This window comes from Microcaecilia unicolor, chromosome 1 (genome assembly GCF_901765095.1).
Source record: "Microcaecilia unicolor chromosome 1, aMicUni1.1, whole genome shotgun sequence".
Lineage (NCBI taxonomy): Eukaryota > Metazoa > Chordata > Amphibia > Gymnophiona > Siphonopidae > Microcaecilia > Microcaecilia unicolor.
The window spans coordinates 694,845,286-694,867,174 of record NC_044031.1 but is presented as its reverse complement, the minus strand read 5'-3'; the positions used below and the strand labels follow the sequence as shown (position 1 = coordinate 694,867,174).

At 44.4% G+C, this 21,889-nt stretch overlaps 1 pseudogene; it reads left to right on the top strand.

Moving 5' to 3' along the window:
- LOC115461638 overlaps positions 1–9,665 on the top strand; it is a 49,871-nt pseudogene extending 40,206 nt beyond the window's left edge.
- Positions 9,666–21,889: the final 12,224 nt, after the last annotated feature.

The window sequence follows — 21,889 nt, the reverse complement described above, 5'->3', positions numbered from 1 at the left end:
GGCTGGTCCCAGTCTTTTTTTTCCCTTGTTCCATAAGTCAGCCTTACAAATTCTTTCCCAGGTTGGGCTTTCCATTTCTTCTCCTCTTGTAAGTGGGTAGTAGCGTCTCCTCCTTTAGTTCGTTGCCTTCAACCCCCCTCCCTGAATCCAGCACTGTTTTCTGATTCCCCTCTCTCCCCCTCCCCGAGTCCAGCACCGCTGTTTCCCCTCTCTCTCTTTCCATCCCCCACCCTTTCCGAGTCCAGCACCGCTGTTTCCCCTCTCTCCTTCCATCCCCCACCCTCCCCGAGTCCAGCGCCACTTTCTGTGTCGTCGTCCCTCCCCCCCCCCCCCCCCCCGGGATCGTCAAACCTGCTTTGTTCTGTTCCTTCCCTCTACCGCATCTCGACTCGCTCCTCCAGCTCAGACACTTCCTGTTTGCGCGAGTGCGGGACTCGTGACGAAGGCAGAAGGATCCGTCGCCGGGCCCAATCAAGCACTTTGTTGTTGTTGCTGCTGCAGCGAGAGTGGTGTTGGGCTTGGAGACTCGGAGAGGGAAGCCTGTTGTGGAACGGTAGGGTGGGAAGGGAAGAGAGAGGAGAAACTGCAAATTTTAAAAAAACGTGCCGGCCCCGCCGATTCAAAATTGCATAGGCGCCATTTTGTTTAAAAATCCATTTAGGGGAGCGACCGCTCCCCCTGCGCCCCACCTGGCTACGCCACTGTCTATAAACAGTACTTAAAGTTAGGCACCGTTTATAGAACAGTGCTTAGCGCCGGGAACAAATACATTTAGGCGCATTTACACCAACAAAACCTTGTAAATCCCCACGCCTAATTTAGACATAATTTAGGCACAGATCCCTTTTATTCTATAACAACATACATAAATTATAGGAACGTCCTTGATCTTCCCATGACCCTCCCATGGCTGCGTCCCCATTTTGGATCAGGTAAAATTTATGCACAGATCCCGTGCCTAAATTTATTTGCATAAATTTTAATTAAATCCAATTAGCACCAAGAATTGCATACAATCAAAATTATCGGCACTAATTTCCTCACTATTCAATAAGGGCTTCTTTTACAAAGCCGAACAGCAAATGAGAGGAAACCCATAGGAACTGAATGGGCTTCCTGTCATTTGCCGCAACAGGAATTTTTAGTGCAGTTTAGTAAAAGGGGCCCTTAATTTGTATGTGCAGTCTCTAGCACTTTTTATAGAATCGGAGGAATACCTGGATGTAGGCACCTTTATTAAACAGTCTTGTAAATGTATTGCCAGTAATGCAGGCGTGCTCAGTAAGAATTGGTGCATTGGTGTGTACTTCATAAAATATGCACGTATGCAGATTATGCACCAATCCTGCCCCCGCTCTATCTACTCTCTGCCCTCAGGAACACCTACTACTACTACTATTTAGCATTTCTATAGCGCTACAAGGCATACGCAGCGCTGCACAAACATAGAAGAAAGACAGTCCCTGCTCAAAGAGCTTACAATCTAATAGCTTACATGCATATCACGCAATGTTCTTTACTATTCGTTGGTTGTGCCATTTTATGAATCTTCTGCAGTAAAAAGCAGTTCAAGACACATAAGTCCCTTATAGAATAACCCCCAAAATGTACCCTACATTTAAAGTAAGCTCTCTGAATCCTATTACATGTTTTCCAGCTTGCTTGAAACTATCATTTCATTTAAGTCCCTGTTTCTTTCTCTTCATTAGAGAGAATTTCAAACTTCTTGAAAACTGTGTGTGCTTCCGGGAGGGGGAAGAGGAAGAGAGTGAGGGAGATATTTACAGAGAAGTACTTTAGAGCTGAATTGCAGACTGAAGGAAGTTCCCCACCACTGGATGTTTATGCTGGCAACAGGAGAAAGACTGCTATAAAACCTGTCCAGGAACCCACAAGCAAGGTGAAACTGCTCTGTATTGGACTTTGAGGTATTCATGATTACAAGACCCTGGGAACAGAGGGGCATTTGCAGTTGTTTTTTCAGTGTGCTAAAAATTTAGCATACACAAAATCAATTTAAATATTTTAACCTTCAAATTAATTACTTTATAATTCATTTGTATATGTCAAATTGTTTTTAACATTCATTAAACATTTTTTTATTTAAATAAGAGCATGACAATATACTGAGTCAGACCAATGGTCCATCTAGCCCAGTATACTGCTTCCAACAGTGGCCAATCCAGGTCACAAGTACCTGGCAGAAACCCAATTAGTAGCAACATATATGATATGAAGCTTAAAAAGTCAGCAAATGGTGAAAAAAATCTGAAAACTACTACTACTACTATTTAGCATTTATATAGCGCTACAAAGAGTACGCAGCGCTGCTCTGAAAACAAATCACATTTTCCCCTGTGAGGCTTCCTAAAGGACAGTGTTACACAGTACGGATTAAGCAAAATCATTTTCAGCTAGAGCTCAAAGAAAGCTAGACTCTTATTTATAATTATTCTTTTCTTAGCTTCTGAAGGTTTTATGCGAATAAAGCTGCCTGAAGTATGTAAATGCCCCAGCTGTGCTCCCTTAAAAGGGGCTGCACTCTACCTTCTCAGCATATCTCTTCTGCCCATTGTTGTATTGTGTGTAACGATTACTTTTGAAAATACGAAAATGTTACTGAACAAATACTCTTGAAAACATTTACAGAATGAGAGTTGTGTCTCCTATATGTATTGATGGAAAAAAATTTAAGATGCAAAAATACCCTGAAAGGCAAGGTGGCAACCAACTTCTCTTTTTTTTTTCTGTATTCAATTTCCTTTTCAGGAATCATTCATACTTTGGGGGTAATTCTGTAAGCGGGTGCCTCAATTTAGGCACCCTGAGGGTACCACAGTGCTGCTGTAAGTGTGAGTGCCTAAGGTACATGTGTAGCTTACAGAAATCTGTAAGTGGGAACCCTAGCTATGTCCTACCCATGCTCCATCCCTGTGTACTCCCCTTTGAAAATAGACACTGAGTAAGTTCAGTGGGAATTTGCAGAGGAGCATTTAATGGATGTGTTCACATAAGCATGTAAATTCTAGGATTCTAAACATTTCTGTGCATAACCTGTGCATAAATGGGTGTACCTAAGTTATACAATTGCCCCAGAAGAGGGTAATTCTGTAAAGTAGTGCCTGTTTGGAGTCTGTTCTATGAGGAAAAGGAGTGTCTACTTTTCTTTACAGAATACTACCCTACTAGGTTAAAAGTGCACCTCTATTTAGGCATGGTCACTTAAACCAAACATACAGCTGGTGTACATGCTTGTGCCTAGATTGTTAAGGAATCCGCATACATTTTATAAGGTACATGTGTAAATGTGTGCCCTACCCACATTGCACCAGTCTAAAATGCCCATCTGCAAATACGCTGCATCGAATATTGGCGCTTTCAGAATAGCATTTAGCCAGAAAATGGTCATTTATAGGTTTATGACTTGAATACTGGCATTTACATGTTAAAGCTTACATGAGGGACACATCTAAGTACAGTGCACACTCCATTTAAGTGCACGTCGGATAAGTGCATGCTCTGTTTAACTGTATATGCTGTACTTCGGTCCCGTTTTTGGCGCCAACAATTTTATGGGGACAAACCTGTTTAGCGCACTATTGAGAATTGCAAGATTCGCTTACATGCATGGTTTAAAACCGCTCCTCTGCAGGAAAGACTCCACATAAGCGCACGCACGTAATATGGAAGCCGATTGACGCGTGACAAAGGAGCTGTAAATTTGAAATCTCGTTGGTTAACTGCCACAAGCAGAAGAAGCAAAAGAATGTTGTTAGAGTGTACACTGGAGTCATTGTCGTCGCACAACTGTAAGACTTTAACAGTGGCTGAACGAATAGAAGTTCTTAAAAAATTAGAAAACAAAGTGAAGCATCTATTGCTAAAGAATATGGTGTCAATCCCAGTCAAATTTCATGTATCTTGAAGCAGAAAGACCAGCTTCTGGAAGACTGGCAAAACAATACAAATCCACACCGGAAACGAAAACGGGCGGGAAAAGCTGAGTAGGTAGAAAATGCTCTTCGGTGGTTTTCTCAAGTCAGGAGCAGACAGTTTCCTGTCAGTGGTTCACTGCTTATGGAGAAAGCTAATCAGCTAGCTGAAAGTCTTGGACTAACTGAATTCAAAGCCACTGTTGGATGGTTGGAAAGATGGAAGGAGAAGAACAACATAAAATTCAAGAAACAGCATGGTGAAAAACAAGACGCTGATGACTTTGGTGCTGAAAATTGGGTTGTTTTAGTTCTTCCTACCATCTTGAACGAGTTTGCACCTCATGACATTTTCAATGCTGATGAAAACGGTCTCTACTGGCGAGCGATTCCTGATGGAACACTTGCATTCAAACAAGCCGAAACTACAGGAAGTAAAACGTCGAAGGACCAACTGACGATCCTCCTTTGCTGCAATATGGATGGGAGTGAGAAGTTGGAACCACTCATCATTGGAAAGAGCAAACAGCTCCGTTGCTTCAAGAATGTTAAGCGACAACCTGTGTCATACGAGGCTAACGCAAATTCATGGATGACTGGGGAAATTTGGAAGCAGTGGCTAAAGAAGTTAGACACTAGAATGCAGGCACTAAAGCATCAGATTTTGTTGCTTTGTGATAATTGTGCTGCACACAGGGATGATGTCAGGCTGTCTAACGTCAAGGTGGTCTTCCTGCCACCAAACACTACCTCTCTGATCCAACCTATGGATCAGGGCATAATAGCCAATTTCAAACAACATTATCTGGCTCTTGTGCTACGTCGTCTGATGAGCGTTATGGATGACCAGACTGGCAAGGATAAACGTGCTGTTGAACTGGCTCGTAATCTATCACTGTTGGATTCCCTACATATGCAGAAAGAAGCCTGGAATCATGTTACACAGGCAACCATTGTGAACTGCTACAAGCGGGCAAGCTTTGTTAGGGATGTGGAGAGAGACGAAACAGATGCAGCTGTTGCAAACGCGTCAGATGAACAGACTATTGACATCCCGGCCGGTGTTACTGAAGAGGAGTTTCATCACTACATAGCTGTTGATTACGATCTACAAACAGCTGACAACAGCACTGATGTCTAGATATGCGCCTACACGCAGGCAATGGCTGATGATGAAACAGATGATGAAATTGTAGGGGGGGGCAGCTTGACTGTTTTGCTGAAACTGGAGTCAGTTTATACCAGAGTTAGATTTTGCTGTAAAGGACAATCTATTGTGCTTAGCTAAAAGAAGCTGTAACTTGTAACATGGCAGCCATTAACTTTGCTTTTTCTGTGAAATACATTTTCAATACATTTTCTCTCCGTCTGTGCCTTTTCTGAAATGTAAGGCTTGCAAGCTGACAGTTAGCTCAGAGGACGCAGCTGTAACCAGATAGCAGAAACCAGCTGGAACTTGTGCTGCTTATCAGTATATTGCCTTATATGGTATATGCAATGCCAAATAACTGTGAATAGACTAGAGGCCAGTGTTGGAAATAGAGGGTTGTGTGCAAAACCAAAGATAAGTTTCGTTTCCTGGGTTTTGTGTAAGACCCTCTGTCTGTAACTGCGCATGACTACTGATAAGAGTGTATAAGAACGAGTGTCAGGTGACGCTCGGGACACACAGTATCCTGAGTCTGAACTTAGTACTGTGTCAGCTAGCTAATAAAAGCTGTCTTGCCTTTGGAACCAGTTACCTCTTGTCTCCTGATTTACGAGCTGTGAATCCTGTTACAAAATGAGCAGCGAGGCACATGCTATCGACATTCAACAACCTCCTGTCACTTTTGCAAGAGCGCTGGAGAGTCTTAACACCGTGCGGGCCTATCTGGAGGCCACTGGATGTCAGTGCTATGACAGTTTTTACCATCTGGCAGACATGGAACTCACAGACACAAGAGTGTACAGAGGACTATGACTGTATAACATCAGTTAACGGAAACTGTATACTGTACGTATAATAAACAGTACTGTACGTATGTTTATCAGATGTCAAGCTTCTTTGGGTCACAACGGTTAAGTGCACGCTCCAGTTAACTGCATGTATTTCTTTGGTCCCAGACCCTTGCACTTAAGCAGATTGCACTGTATATGTTTTTGGGTCACCACGTGTGGTTATCCATTTGTATACTGGAGCACTGTTATATAAATGCCTTTATCTGCATGGTTTTTACCAATAAGCTTTACATGCCAAATCTTTACAAAATTAACCCTCACATTTTAATCACAAGCATTCTAATTCAGATATGCTTCTACAGAGAGACAAAGAACAAAGTTCTAGCAAATTCCAGTTACAGAGAATCAAGGACATTGTTCCAACATTATCAGAGGGGGCCAACAAGCCATTGAACAAACAAGACTGGATAAACTGATTGCTAAAAACAAAAAGGTAATGAAGTTTGAAAAAGCCTACGTAAATCTAACAAAAGACCAGCCTTTATAAGAAAACCAGGAAATTTATTCCCATTCCATTGAACAAAGAAGAAGCAAATTTTCCAATTGCATGTGCTATGGTGATCCATGAAAATATTGAAATATTCGAAAGGCTTTTAAGGGCCATTTATACACCTCAGAACATTTACTGTGTCCACGTGGATGAAAAGTCTCCTGAGGTATTCAAGGAGGCTGTGAGGGCCATTGCATTATGCTTTGAAAATGTGTTTGTGGTTTCTAAACTGGAAAAGGTGGTTTATGCATCTTGGTCCAGGGTTCAAGCTGATCTGAACTGCATGAAGGATCTGCTGAAAAGTGCAGTGCCCTGGAGATATCTGATAAACACATGTGGCACCGACTTCCCAATAAAGACCAACGCTGAGATAGAGCCCTGAAGGTCCTGAATGGCAAGAACAGCCTAGAGTCTGAAAAGCCATCACAGGTAAAAAAGCAACGCTGGTAATTTCACAATGAAATAAGTAACTCTGTGATAAGAACTAACATTCAGAAAAGTCCACCACCGCCTGTAAGTTCTCCAATATTCTCTGGTAATGCCTATTTTGTGGTTACTAGATACTTTGTGAGGCATACCTTTGAAAATCCTAATGTGCAGACACTACTTGAATGGAGCAGGGGCGTAGCTACGGGTGGGCCTGAGTGGGCCCAGGCCCACCCAATCTCGACTCAGTCCCACCCAGTTTACAGCAGCAGAGCAGCCAACCACAGTGTTGCCACAGACTTACTTTATTCTGTCGGTGTAGCATGGCCCGCTCAGCCACCTCCCACCTGCTTTTATCAGTAGTCAGCACGAGAGCTCCTCATCGGCCAGCGCGGCCTCATGTTATCTTGTGCTGTTCTGTGCAAGTGTGCGGCTAAACACACAGTTTCGAAGAGTCGCAGATTCCCGGCTGCTATACGAACCTATGGTGCACACACGCACCACCACGCTGCACTGCCGTCTCCTTCCTCCCCTGGCTCAGCTGGGGCCTGCACAGCATGATGGCGGCAAGGCTGTGCAGTATGCAGTGCAACATGGGAAAGGTCAGGGCACAGCACCAAGTCCACAATGTGCCTGCTTGTTCCCTGCTGGCCGGGTCTGTGATTGTTTTCAGTCGGTTCGTTCGATCACAGTAGCACTCCCCCGCGGCACCATTCAGCTACAGAAGCCAGGTAATACATACATTTTTAAAATTTTTTTACATGTTGTCATGTAGTAGTAATTTCACTATTTTGTACTCAAAATGCTGGTGGTGGTGGGCTTCTGGGTGGGGTAAGCACTTCACTGCCTAGGGCAAAAAAGGTACATTTAATGATTAAAATATACCTTTTTTTGTCCTAGGCAGTGAAGAGCCCACCCCCACCCAGAAGTCTTGTAATCAAAATGATGGCTCTGGTCTGGTGGGAGGGGGGGGGGGGGGGGTGGACTCTTCACTGCCTAGGACAATAAAAAAAGTATATTTAATCATTAAATATATCTCGTTTGTCCTAGGCAATGAGGAGCACATCCCCACCCAGAAATTCACCAACCATAAATTTTAATAGTGCCCAGGCAGGTTCATTTTTAAAAAGTTGTCTATTTCTCTCATTTTGGTGGGTTTTTGGGTGGGGATGGTCTCTGCAGTGCCTAGGTTAAAATTAAAAAAAAAAAGTGTAGGCGGGTTTTCTCTGGGTGGACCGGTGCGGAGGTGGGTTCTGCATTGCCCAGGACATTAAAAAAAAAGTCTTTTATATTTAATGCCATGGGGGGGGGGGGGGGGGGGTAGGGAGTAGGACAGGGCTGATGCTAGGCTACAGGGAGGGAGGGGTGTGGTGGTAGGATAGGGCTGATGCTTAGCTATGGGATGGATTGTGGGGAAGGGAAAGATTGATACTGGACTACAGGGATGGATGGGGGGGGGGGTAAGGTAGAGAAGGGAAGCGCTGATGCTGAGCTATGGGGATGATGGATAGGGAGTAGGGAAGGGAAAAGCTGATGCCAGGCTGCTGGAATGGATGGGTGGGGGTAGGGAAGAGGTCCTTATTTTTATGTTTTTGTAATATGTTTTAAAATTATGTGTGTTGAATTGTGATTTGCTTAGAATTGCAGCATAGAAATTTAGAAATTAAATCAATAAATTTCTAATTTTTGGTCCTTTATTCTGTAATTGATGAGGGTTGGTCTGTGGTCTGCATGTGACAGAGCAGGTAAGAGTTTCTGCTGGCAAGTGGTTTGTATGGGGATCAATGAGTCTGACTTGTCTGACTTTTCCAATGGGATGTGTATTGCTGTTGTGTACATTCACTGCTGCCTTTTTAAAGGTACTGTTATTGGAACTGGTGTTATGGTTTGCAATACAGGCTCTAAGAAGTCTCTTGCAAGATTTAGTGTTACTTCACAAAGTACCTGACAGTGACAGGATTTTGTTGCTATTATTGAGGTGCTACCAGAATTTGAATACATTGTTATATGTCATTGCTGTAATTATAATGCAGGATCCTGTCATGTGTGTTGAGATGTTTGCCATTATAGTAGACTTATGTCTGGTCAAGTTTGATATGGCATAATGTAACTATATTTACAAATATCATTTTTTAAGTATGTATATGGTTTATATTGATGCAGGGCAGCTGTTGGGCAGCATTCTAAGGCATTATTTTGTAGTATCCCAAGCAGCACTACTTATACCTATATACATAGTGCCCACCCATATTAGCTCTGGGCCCACCCAAAAAGTCAGGTCTGGCTATGCCACTGGAATGGAGAAAGGATACTTACAGCCCAGACAAGTATTTGTGGGCAACACTGTATCGAATGCCTGGGATGCCAGGATCTATCCCTTAAAATGATAAATTCCAGATCTCTGACATGACCACAGTCGCAAGGCTGGTGAAGTGGTCCTACTTGGAAGAAGACACCAAGAAAGGAGCACCGTTTCCTCCCTGCACAGGACTCACAGACACTCAGTGTGTGTATACGGGGCTGGGGATCTGCACTGGATGCTTCAGCAGCATCACCTCTTTGCCAGTAAGTTTGATCCCGGTGGGGATGACTTTCGGGCTCATTTTCGAAAGAGAAGGACGTCCATCATAGCTACTTGCTTATCTCATGTCCTCAATTCCATTATACACTCTGGCCAAAATGGTTTCATGAAAAACATATCTACCTCTAATAATGCAAGATTATTCTGTAATATATTAATAATACCTCCCAGATATCCTCAACCATTAGTTGCCCTGGCCCTGGACAGAGAGAAGGCCTTTGATCGAGTTGAATGACAGTACTTCTGTCAAGTCTTAAACTGGTTCAGAACTGGTCATCTGTTTCTCAACAAATGTTATGATTGTTTTATTCAGCCCCTACAGCCCAAATTCTAGCAAATGGTAAGCTATTCAGGTCCTTCTCTGTGTCCAAAGGTACCAGACAGGGATGTCCCTTATCACCTGTCTTGTTTAATTAAGCCCTAGATCACTGTTTTCCAAGTCCAGTCCTGGAGTGCACCTTGCCAGTCAGGTTTTCAGGACAGGGCCGCCGAGAGGGGGGGGGGGGGGGGCAGGTGGGACAAAATTCCCCGGGCTGGGCCTCCAAGGGGAGCCCGGCACCGCAGTCCCACCCGCCCTCCGTCGTCGACTGTCTGCCACTGGGCCAGGCCCCCTGCACTGAAATCACAGTGCCTCTCACCTCCGTGTAAAAGCGCTGCAGGTAGTAGCAGATCACCTCCCTTCAGGTCTCCTTCCCTCCCTATGTCCTGCCCTGCGGATGGAGGGGGGAGGAGCGGTGGCGGCAACCTCAGGGGGGGGGGGGGGGCGGGGGCAGGGCCCTGGTGGCAGCCTTGCCCCAGGGCCGGCCCAGTTTCAGGATATCCACAATCAATATGCATGAAACAGATTTGCATATAATGAAGGCAGTGTATGTAAATAAAGTTCATGCATATTCATTCTGGATATCCTGAAAACCTGACTGGCAAGGAGTACTCCAGGACTGGACTTGGGAAACACTGCCCTAGATCCTCTAGCAATAGCCATTCGTAAGTCTTCCTTGATTAAAGAAAATCAAATTGTCTCTATACGCAGATGATCTATTACAATACACTAGGTTTTTTTCTCTTCCAGCAATATTAGATCTCATTAATCAATTTTCCAAAATATCTGGACAGAAAATCAATTGGGGAAAAAGCAGAATGTCTTCCACTTCACAAAATTATTTGTCCATCAGATATAACACAATATTAATTTAAATGGTAACCCACTGCTCCCAAAACCATGACGTATTTGCTACACAACTTGGTCCCTCTTATACCTACAGTAACTTCGTGGGGTTGACAACGCTATTAAGATGACATTCACTCCAAAAGTGAATTACACTCTTAGAGCCTCTGTTAGCAAATCACACTAGCAATTCCCGGCGTGGCAATGCCGACAAAATCAATAGGCTTTGTTGGCATTGTCACATGGGAATCACTAGCGTGGTGTGGTAAAAGAGTCCCTTAGTATATCACATTGCATGGCATAAATATTACATCCCTGAACTTGTGAATCTATATTTTCCTTAGTGTATGCAGCAGATGAATCCAAGAACTGGTGGGGTTGTGGCCATCTACCAGCAGGTGGAGATAGAGATTACAAAGCTGAAGGCAGTGATACCAGACGGCCAGCTCCTCCTTCACCTCAGTACATCTCTATCTCCAGCAGGTGGTGGATGGCTCTTCAGCAGCTCCTGAATTTGTCTGTTGGGGATACTCCTGGGTCCTGTGGACCAGTTGAGTTTAGGGGTGTCTGGCTGGTGGGGCTAAGTTGGGGGGCATAATCAGTCTACTGTGTCCCTGCTTCACCTTTTCCCCCCTTGCCTCCCAGTCTTTGGAGCTCTAGCCTTCCTCACCAGTAAAACAAAACCCAAGGGAGCTCCTTTGCCTTCATTCGGTGTAACAGAAGATTTCTGACAGGACTGGGCAATACAGGGTTTCCCTGTCTTAGTGCTGTTCTTTCAGTCAGTGTGCTGGTTAGGCAGCAGGCTGCTGTGTCAGTGGGACTCTGTTTCTCCTCTGGAGACACCTGCTGTTCGGTGAGTCCCTGCCTTTCTCTTTTCACCACGGGGGTACCGTGCTTTAGTGTGGGCGACGCTGGCGTTTGAAAGCTGTTCCCACTGCGGTAGCAGATGTTCCGCAGCGGGACTCTGTGGTGGCATATTCGAACGCTGGAGAGGGAAGCACTGAACTTCCCCTTCCCTGAGCAGCCTTTTCCTGCGCTAAAATGGTGGGAACGCATGCCCTCTCTTTTCTCCTGATATTGGCTCTGATCCTTTCCCGCCCTGCGGCCTTCATGTGTGCATGAGCGGGGTGGGGGGGGGGGGGGGAGGCTTCTTCTAAAGGACCTTGTGTTCCATTAGAGACTGCTGGTACAGGGGATTCCCCTTTATTTTCTCCAGCCTTTGATTTCCTTTACCAAAATCACTGTTGAGTCAGAAAATGTACCTGAAGCAGTGGCACAAATTCTTCTCAAACTGACCCCACTATGCAAGGGGATCCAAGGGAAAAACAGAACTACTTTAAGCTGCTTCTATATCTTCTGAGCAGGATCTCCTCTGTTATAGGACCCTTAATTTGAACATTTCTTCTTAAGAGAGCTTGGCCTCAGTAGCCCTTTTCGTGATTTGGGGGAGTTTTTATGCCCATCTCAGGCAGATGGGTTCTAGATGGCTAAGTTTTGCAGAAGGAATCTGATGGTCCCTTGATGCGCCTTGTTTTTTTTTCAGGATGCACGTCAGCCACTCTAGGGGCTTCTCTGGGCCAGGGGGCTTCTGACCCCCCCCCTCCCCGAGCTCATTCAGCTGCTCTGTATGCCTATATGTTGCAGAACTCTGGTAGGGGAACTGACAGTTCTTTTTTAGTTTAGCCTTTGGCATTTTCTGGCTTGTTCCCTGTCTCAGTCTCTTCTGATGGGCCCTGCCCCGAAGAGGGGATGTTTTCTCTCCAGCTCAGCAGTATGGTACATTGCTCCAGTGGTGTGCTGGAGCCGGCTCGCATCGGCTCGCAAGAGCCGCTTGTTAAATTTTGACATCTCTTGCGAGCCGGTTGTTGTTCCGGCTCCATTGCACGAGGTAAGCATGGCAGGAGGGCACCATGCTTACCTCCCATCCCGCTCCCATCCATGTCTAGCGATGTCCTTCGCCCCCACCCTCCCCTGCCGCTCCCATCCGTCAGTTTCAATTACCTCCCTCGAAGTGCCGCCTTATTTAAAGCCCTGCTGCCCGTCTCCAGCTGCCTGCTTGCTTCTGAGGAGTTCGCACCCTTAGTCCCGCCTTCTGACGTCATTCTGACGTCATTTCCTTTTTCCGCGACGGCGGGACTAAGGGCGCAAACTCCTCAGAAGCAAGCAGGGAAGGCAGCTGGAGACGGGCAGCAGGGCCTTAAATAATGCAGCGCTTTGAGGGAGGTAATTGAAACTGACAGATGGGAGCGGGAGGGGAGGGTGGAGGTGAAGGACATCGCTAGACATGGATGGGAGCGGGAGGGGAGGGAGGCAGGGGAGAGAATTGCTGGGCATGAATGGGCAGAGGGAGGCAGGGGAAAGAATTGCTGGGCATGGATGGGCAGAGGGAGGCAGGGGAGAGAATTGCTGGGCATGGATGGGCAGAGGGGGCAGGGGAGAGAATTGCTGGGCATGGATGGGCAGAGGGGGCAGGGGAGAGAATTGCTGGGCATGGATGGGTAGAGGGGGGCAGGGGAGAGAATTGCTGGGCATGGATGGGTAGAGGGGGGCAGGGGAGATGAGAGAGTTTCAGGACATGGATGGAGGGGAGGGCAAGAGAAATTCTGGACATGGATGGAGGGGAGAGAGAAGGGAGAGAGAAGAAATGCTAGACATGGAGGGAAGATAGTGGAAGGTGATTAGATGAGGGAAAAGGAAGTGAGGAGAGAAGCTGCACATGGATGGAGAAAATAGGCAGAAGCTGGATCCACTGTACAGTCAAGTCTGCGGAGGACCAGAAATGAAGAAGAAAGGAGGAAAGAAAAGAAATAAATTGAAAGGAAGCCCTGGAAACGGAGTCAAGGGAACAGATAGAGAGCAGCAGAATCAGATACTGGGCCAGCATGATCAGAGAAAGAAAGTCACCAGACAACAAAGGTTGCTGGACACGGATTGAGGAGAGGGAAAGGAGAGAGAAGAAATGCTGGACATGGATGGAGAGGAGGGAAGAGTGAGGAAAGAGATGAGATGAGGGAAAAGGAAGAGTGGTGAAAAACTGCACATGGATGAAGAAAATAGGCAGAAGCTGGATCCACTGGACAGTCAAGTCTGCGGAGGACCCAGCCTTTACTTACGGATGTAGGGCAAGAAATGAAAAAGAAAGGCGGAAAGTAAAGAAATAAATGGAAAGGAAGCCATGGAAATGGAGTTAAGAGGACAGATAGCAGCAGAATCAGATACTGGGCCTGCATGATCAGAAAAACAAAGTCACCACACAACAAAGGTAGAAAAAAATCATTTTATTTTCATTATAGTGTTTGGAATATGTCCACTTTGAGAATCAGGTGCTGAACATTAAAAGTTTATATTTATTTACTTATTTATGGCATTTTATCCCATATTAAACATGAATTAGATTGGAATCTGGGATCATTTAATTTTTTTTTCCTGGAGAGAGTAATGCATTGCCCCCCCCCCCCCCCCCCCAGCTATAGCCAGCTCTGCAATTTTGGGGGGGCGCATATGTGGGGGGCGCCGAGGTGGACCGGGGAGAGAGCCTGTTAAAAATTTACCAGCACACCACTGCATTGCTCCCCTGTCTTCCTCTATTCTGATGGAGTATTTTTAGGGCAGTCCCTTTCTGCACAAAGGCAGCAAGAATCACCTGAGCTGAAAAGCCATGTTGTTTGCCTAAGTGGATACATTGATAGTAATAGGCATCAGTGTCTGTGGTGAGTTTAGATTTTCTTATAGTTCCTGCTTTAGCTAAGGCTATTCCTGGTATGGGAAACAGTGAACAGCATTAGAGCAGGGCTCCTTGTATGTTGGGCCTTTGAAAGGGCCTATTTAGTATTTTTATTTACAGACTTCGCTGTTCCCTCAGTTTTTCTCTGACTGCAGTTGCTTGAACAGCTTGGAAGTTTCCTTCCTTCCCTTGTGAAACTCTTTTTATACTAGCTGTACAGGCATTGCCTATGAGCAGACCACCCTGAGTGTGCCTGATCTCTGATCTTGGAAGCTCAGTAGGGTTGGGCTTGGCTGGTTTCTACTTGGATGGGAGACTGCCTGGGAATACCAGGTGCTGTGGGTTTTCTTTTTTTCTGCACCTTTACAGGTGGGAGTTTCTAGGCTTAGTGCCTTTGGCTCCACGTTTCTGTGGGAAATGTTGCATATTGTTATTTTCTGGAGCTAGTGCTCTGGTCTCTATGGTATTCATGGAACCTCAGTGCTGTCATGGGGGCATTTTCTCTAGATGCAGTAGTTTCAGCAAAATAGTTTTATTTTTCTGGAAGATGGTTGGCTTTCAGCCTGAAGATCACAAGTTTAAGGCTGGTTTGTGCATCATATTAGAAGCTGTGGCCCTCGGCTCCTTTTCTATAGGGCATAATTTACTTCCCTCTCTCATATTGCTTGCCTTGACAAGCAGTTCTTTGCATAACTGGGACAGTTTACACTATGCTACAGTGCCAAAGGTTAGCTGTGGTGGTTTCCCACATTAGTTCTGCTCTTCTAGTTTTGCTCTCTGGCACTGATCAAACTATTGCATACCAGCTCCCACTGTATCTGTAGCACCTCTAGCTAGCAGTTTTTGTTGCTGTGTCTCTAAGGCTTTTATTGCACTTTTTCTTTATATTGGATAGCTAGCTATATTCAGAGCTACTTCAATTTAGCATTCTTCCCTGCACTTCTCCCTTAGGGAAGAGTTTCTTCTCTTTCCTCTTTGGCCCCCTCATCTGCGGTTTCTCTGTTTGGCCGTTCTGGGCCCTCATGTTCAGTTCCAGGCTTTGCCTTTCGGCATGGCTATGGCTCCATTCACCTTTTCCTAGGTTTGGGAGTTTTGCGGCATTCTAAGCAAGGACAGCATCAGAGTGCACCTTGCTCTAGACGAGATCTGAGAGTCTATCTTCCCGGGTCTTCTCGGAATCCTTGGGCTGGGTGGTCACCCTACAAATGAGCCACCTCGTTCCATTCCAGACAGCTCTGGTGACTGGAGAATCTAGGTTCAGACTTGGGTGCGCAGTCTGCTCAGGGCGCTGAGTCCTCTGGCCTGGATATGCATTCATGTATAAGGCTCTGTGGTGGACACTTTGAAGCTAGTGCCGTGGGTGGTGTTCATAGATTACATCTACAGCTCCTACTTCTCGACGGGTGGTCTCCTATGTTCCAGGAGTGTCAGCAGTGTCTTCAGTGGCTGTTCTCGGTACGGTTGTGCATGAATTGGTGGCTCTGCAATTCCTCTCTGTGGAAGGGATGCCTTGGCACTTCCGCAATGGATGGTGGTGGTCATGGATGCGAGTCTCTCGGACTGGAGAGCCCTTTGCCTCCTTTTTCCATTTCCGTGGTGGTGGATGGCACAGAGGACAGTGTAGACGATCTCCCACCTGGACCCGCTTTTGGTGATGTTTGTCTTCTAGCCTTTCAGGACACATTGCAGGCCAGGTGGTGCTTGTGCTCTCTCCCCTGCCTGGACGTGCTGTTCGTCTTCTAGCACTTCAGGACACATTGCGGGCTAGGCGGTGCTTGTGCTGTCGGAGAAGATGAGGTGGTGGCTGCTTCTTCAACAGAGTGGGACTCTGAGTCAGACTGTGGCCATCAGGGATGTCGCCCCCATGGAGTGTGTGGAGGACCTTGTGTTCTGTTTTTACGCGGCCCACTTTGCCATCTTTTCCTAAGGTGAGTTCTCTTTTCTGCCATCTTTTGGTCTCAGCAGAATAGTTATTCCGCAACAGTGCTTCTCCAGTTTGGCCTCAGGTAGAGAGCTCTAGAGGTAGATCTGATGGCATCCCGGCTGGATGCACAGATGCCTTCTTTCTTCTGTTATTAGAGAGAGGGCGATTCGGCAGAGCTGGTTGTTCAATTGCTTCCTTAACCAGAGGACGTTCTTAGATAGTGTTTCCTCCATAGCCTCTCTGCGGCCGAGTTTATTTTGGATCACTTGCCACCAGGGTTGAGTCATTCTGGTAGCTCCAGATTAACCACGGCGCCCTTGGTATGCGGATATGGTGCAGTTCCTGGTGGCACCTTCATTTTGGATCCCGCTTGACTCTGGGCTCTTCCTTGTGGGTCTGTTCCTGAGTGGATGATCCCTTTTGAGAGGCCGACTCTGAGGGACAGGGGTCTTTGGACACAGTGGTTACTGTTTTGTTGTGATCTTGTATGTGGTCCACTTCAACCATGTATTACTGGGTGTTGAGGATTTTTTGAGGCTGGTTGCGGCCCACGCTTGGTCTTCATTGCGGGCGTCTGTTTCTCAGTGATTGAGTTATGAAACTTAACACAGATTGTCATAAAAAGTTAAATTTCATAACACTTCTTATAGTCATGTCATCAGTGCTATTTTTCCCTAGCATAGGTTTTAACCATACACTGACATAACCATTCTGATAATACCAGGAAATGAACAATTTATTAAACTCTCTTCATTTCCTAGCTGAGACCAACAGCTCTATGCTTTGGTACCTATCTGCACCCAGTGAAGCTCAGAGACCAGTTTAAACTGAAAAATTCTAGCCAGGTTATTTTATCTGTTCTTAGGGCCCTGTTTACTTAGCAGCGTTATAGGCGTGTTAATGTTTTTAATGTGTGTTAACCATGTACGTACCTACAATATGCCTATAGGCGCCTATATGGTTAGCGAGCGTGCTAAGTGCAGGCGTGCAAAAAACACTAATGCAGCTTAGTAAACAGGGCCCTTATTCTCAAAAGCTGTGATAGAATAGCTAATTATTGCCAAAACTTTTCAATAAATAAAGTCCAAACAGTCTTATAGAAAGCATTCTTAATGCTGAATTTATCTGTTTCCTGCTTCCAGATTCGGGTCTTTCCAGATCTCTGATTATCCCTTCAATACTATCCCCCCCTTCTGGCTTGTGAATTCTGAGGGAAACAAGACAGAAATGTTATTACAGATTGTAATTTGTCTCACTACAATGGGATGGGAGACCACAGAATAACATCAGGAAACCTACGGTAGTAGAAAAGTAGAAAAATAAAGTCAATGTAACAGATGAATTAACAGCGCTTGTTGTGCAACGTCTACTGTTTTCCGGCAAAATGAAGTTGGCACAAAGTTGCACCAGACTATACACAGTCAGGGTTTCACATATGAAATGGCATGCAGTTTCTGGAAAGCGTCAACGTTTTAGTTAAAAATCAATTGCTATTCTTAGCCTATAACCAAGAGGCTCTGTTAAAAGTGTATAGAACTTGCACACGTGCAGATAATAAGTTTACAACTCATCTATTTGAGCATCTTTGTAACCTTTCACGTACAATTTCTCCCTGGCAATTCAAAACATAAATTTAAAATCTTTATCATGGTAGTTTTCTCTTCTTTGGTTAACTAGAGGTAAGCTTTTGCTTAAAATCATTAAATAGGCACATTACAATTATGGAAAATTAAACTAGAAATAAAATTACATCAGTAACTGTAGAAGTTGTAAATTTGTCCTAAGTAAACTAATCAATAGCTTATATAACAGATGAAATTAGGGCACCAAGTAATCAGTATTTTTCCCCAGTAGGCTAAAAAGGCACTGTCTGTATTCTAGGTCAGCACAATAGACTGCTTTTCTTAGATACACACAACGCCTACATTTCAACATTGTTCAAATTCAAACACCCATCTAAACTCACCCCACCCTTGCATTAAAACATGTCAAACTTTGAATGCAATTCAAAGATAAGTGAATGTATATATATATATATATATATATATATATATATATATATATAAATTTAAGTTTTAACTATATCAACAATTTACTGGAACTAAAAAGTGGCTAGCTCGCCATTAGCAACATTTCAGCAGAACTCAAAAATGTATATGTATTTCATGCTGCAACATAGATTAACTACTTCTTCAAATGCAATCTAAGCAAAACTTCAGTGAAAAATAGCAAATAAACAGATAAACATTTCAGTCATTTGCAATTACAATGTTCTCTCTCTTGAAGTACTTCATATGTAATTACATGGCATAACTATTCCAGCAGTAAGGAAGAGAAAAAGAGGGGGAAAAAAACTGTGCTCCTTGGAGATCCCTTATCTCTGCAGCTGATAACAAATCTCGTGGAGTTCAATAAAATCCTAATATTCAGCTGGCATAGCCAAGTCATCTCTATAGAACACACACACACACACACATATATATAATGAAAACTGTAACTCAATCCTTATCATTAGTGCGTATAACTGAAGACAAAGCTAATCAGACACATTGCAAGAATTCCATCTAGTAAAAAGAGGAACAAAGAATTTCACATAATAGGGTTTTAAACCAGACAATTAAGAACTCTTACACTGGCAAGCAAAATGTCCAAAGTTCTTACATCGAAAGCACTGAATATTATAGTGAGGACCAGAGCTTCCCTGTTGCTTTTGAAAATTCCCACTTTCTCCTACCTATGGGCTTCATATAAAACTTCAGGACTGCCAGATCATAGGGTTTACTAATGTATCAAGGGGTGTGGTCATTGTAAGTAGTGAAAGAAAAAGGAGTGGAAAGGAACAGTGTAATGGGCACAAATACAATAACTTGAATCAAAACACAAAAATTCCGCTATACCTAAAAATGCATCAAAACAGAAATCATAAATAAATGAAGTGTATACTCACCAATCTTCAAGGGAAGAGTGTAACCAGGAATCCTCACGCCAAGGAAACTCACAACTCTTCGGTACAATGCGTTCGGCCGGGAATCACTCTACCGGCAACTGGGAATAACTCAACCAGTGTATACTCACAGCTCTTCAGTGGTATGGGTACAACTGGGAATCCTCATCCGGGGGAGCTCACAATGGAAGTATGCAGATAGAAGAGCTGGTATCCACGGGGCTCGCAGAGCCACTGCAGGCCACCGGGATAGTAAAAAAAAAATAATGTCAAGAGGCACAGTTGAACTCCCGTCCTAAACCCAAGTAATTGATAAGGGCATCCCCAAAATCAACGTCCTTTCTGGGATCGATTGCAAGAATCATGGAAGGGAAACATGTAAAACCCTTGCCAGGCAGCGTCGAACCAACTCCAGGCCCGGACACCAAACTATATAAAGTTCTAAAATAGAAGTATGGGCAATTTAGAGTCAAGGACAAAATCTAGAACAAGATGTCCAAGAGTGGCTAAAAATCAGGGGGTTCGGTGGGAGAAATATTTGGAGCAAAAAGGCATATACAAGCAGCAACAGACCAGCTGTTACACTTAAGCCGCAAGGACAAAAATAACAAAACAAAAATAAACAACAACAAAAAAAGAAAAAGGAGAAAGGGGTTGTAAAGTTAATAGTGACTAAATTTAGTCAAAGACCGGTGAAAAACCGGGAAATCCCCACGTTATTAAACCACAGAGCTAAATCATTCCTAGTCAACAGTCAGGAAGTCACAAAAGATGCATATTTTCTTCTCTTTCTTACATTGACTCCCTAGTCCCCAGAGTGGAGCTCACACTCTGAGTACTAAAAAAGACAATAATCCGAAGGAAACTGCGAGTATAAGAAATTTAGCTCTCAAATTTTATTAATACTCACCAAAGCAGTTATTACAAGATGATTTGTAAATACAATCAGATATTTCTCATAGGGAGGTCAGTCAGTGATTCAAACAGGTGACACAGTTACTGAGATCTCCAATGTTTTATTTTATGGTCTTTTTCACCCTCATCCCAAATTACCAGCTAAAGCCAATTTACAGATATGAAGGACCCAAGGGTACTCATGAGAAAGCAATTGGATTACTTGCCAATTGTAGAAATATGCTGTCCCTTGCTCTCAGTGAAATACAGGCCAATGGCTCAGGCTAAGAACTAGGCCTGTACAAATCAAAGATCATCTCTGACACAAAATACATTTCACTGCAGCAAATGCTGAAGTGAGTTCTCAGAGAGCTGACAGGGGAGGAGGGTCTGCTCTGTCAACAATGCTGGGACTGGCACCTGCGAGAAATCATGAGCAAAGATGTTTTGGCTAGTGGAAGATACGAGTTGGTCAGGTGCAAGTAGAGGGGGGGGGGGGGGAGCTGAAGAGGGCAAAATGACCTGTGAAGTCATTTCTTCACAGATGTTGTCCTGAACATATTTTGTTTATATTTAGAGTTTGGGAACATGTGAAGTCATTCTTATCAACTGATAAGGACCAAAGAGTTCTGGTGAGAAAGCTAGGTTCCATTGGGATGAATAGAGTCAGAAGGGTATACAAAGGGTAGTCTGAAGGGTAACAGGGGAGAAGGCTGTGTGAAACGATGTCCCATCATTATCCAGAGATGAATGCCTAATTTGCCTGTACTGCCTTTGGGTAAGATACTAATGCTAATAAACTATATTATTATATCTACTGACTATTGAGCTTCTTTCTAATTATGGAGCTTGCTACTGCCCAGTCTGCGTAAAGCAGTCATGAGCAAATACAAGGTCAGAGTAATTAAGTATTTTATGGGAATATGCAGTCCTTTTCAGGGTAGTAGAAATCCCAGTGCTTCCGCTGCCCAAACCGTTCTGGCAGACCCAAATATATTCACAATTCAGATACAATTGATTGGTTTCTCATGGGAGAGAACAGCCCAGCTACAAAGGTACCAGCTGTGCCTGTCTCTCTCTTATGGCAGGAAGTACAATCACTCTTATATGTCCATTTAGGATACAAGTAATCTGACATATAAGTACATAAGTAATGCCACACTGGGAAAAGACCAAGGATCCATCGAGCCCAGCATCCTGTCCACGACAGTGGCCAATTCAGGCCAAGAGCACATGGCAAGCTTCCCAGACGTACAAACATTCTATACATGTTATTCCTGGAATTGTGGATTTTTCCCAAGTCCATTTAGTAGTGGTTTATGGACTTGTGCTTTAGGAAACCGTCTAACCCCTTTTTAAACTCTGCCAAGCTAACCACCTTCACCACGTTCTCCGGCAACGAATTCCAGAGTTTAGTTATGCGTTGGGTGAAGAAACATTTTCTCCGATTTGTTATAAATTTACTACACTGTAGTTTCATCGCATGCCCCCTAGTCCTAGTATTTTTGGAAAGCGTGAACAGACGCTTCACATCCACCTGTTCGACTCCACTCATTATTTTATATACCTCTATCATGTCTCCCCTCAGCTGTCTCTTCTCCAAGCTGAAAAGCCCTAGCCTCCTTAGTTTTTCTTCATAGGGAAGTCGTCCCATCCCCGCTATCATTTTAGTCACCCTTCGCTGCACCTTTTCCAATTCTACTATATCTTTCTTGAGATGCAGCGACCAGAATTGAACACAAGGTGCGGTCGCACCATGGAGTGATACAACGGCATTATAACATCCTCACACCTGTTTTCCATACCTT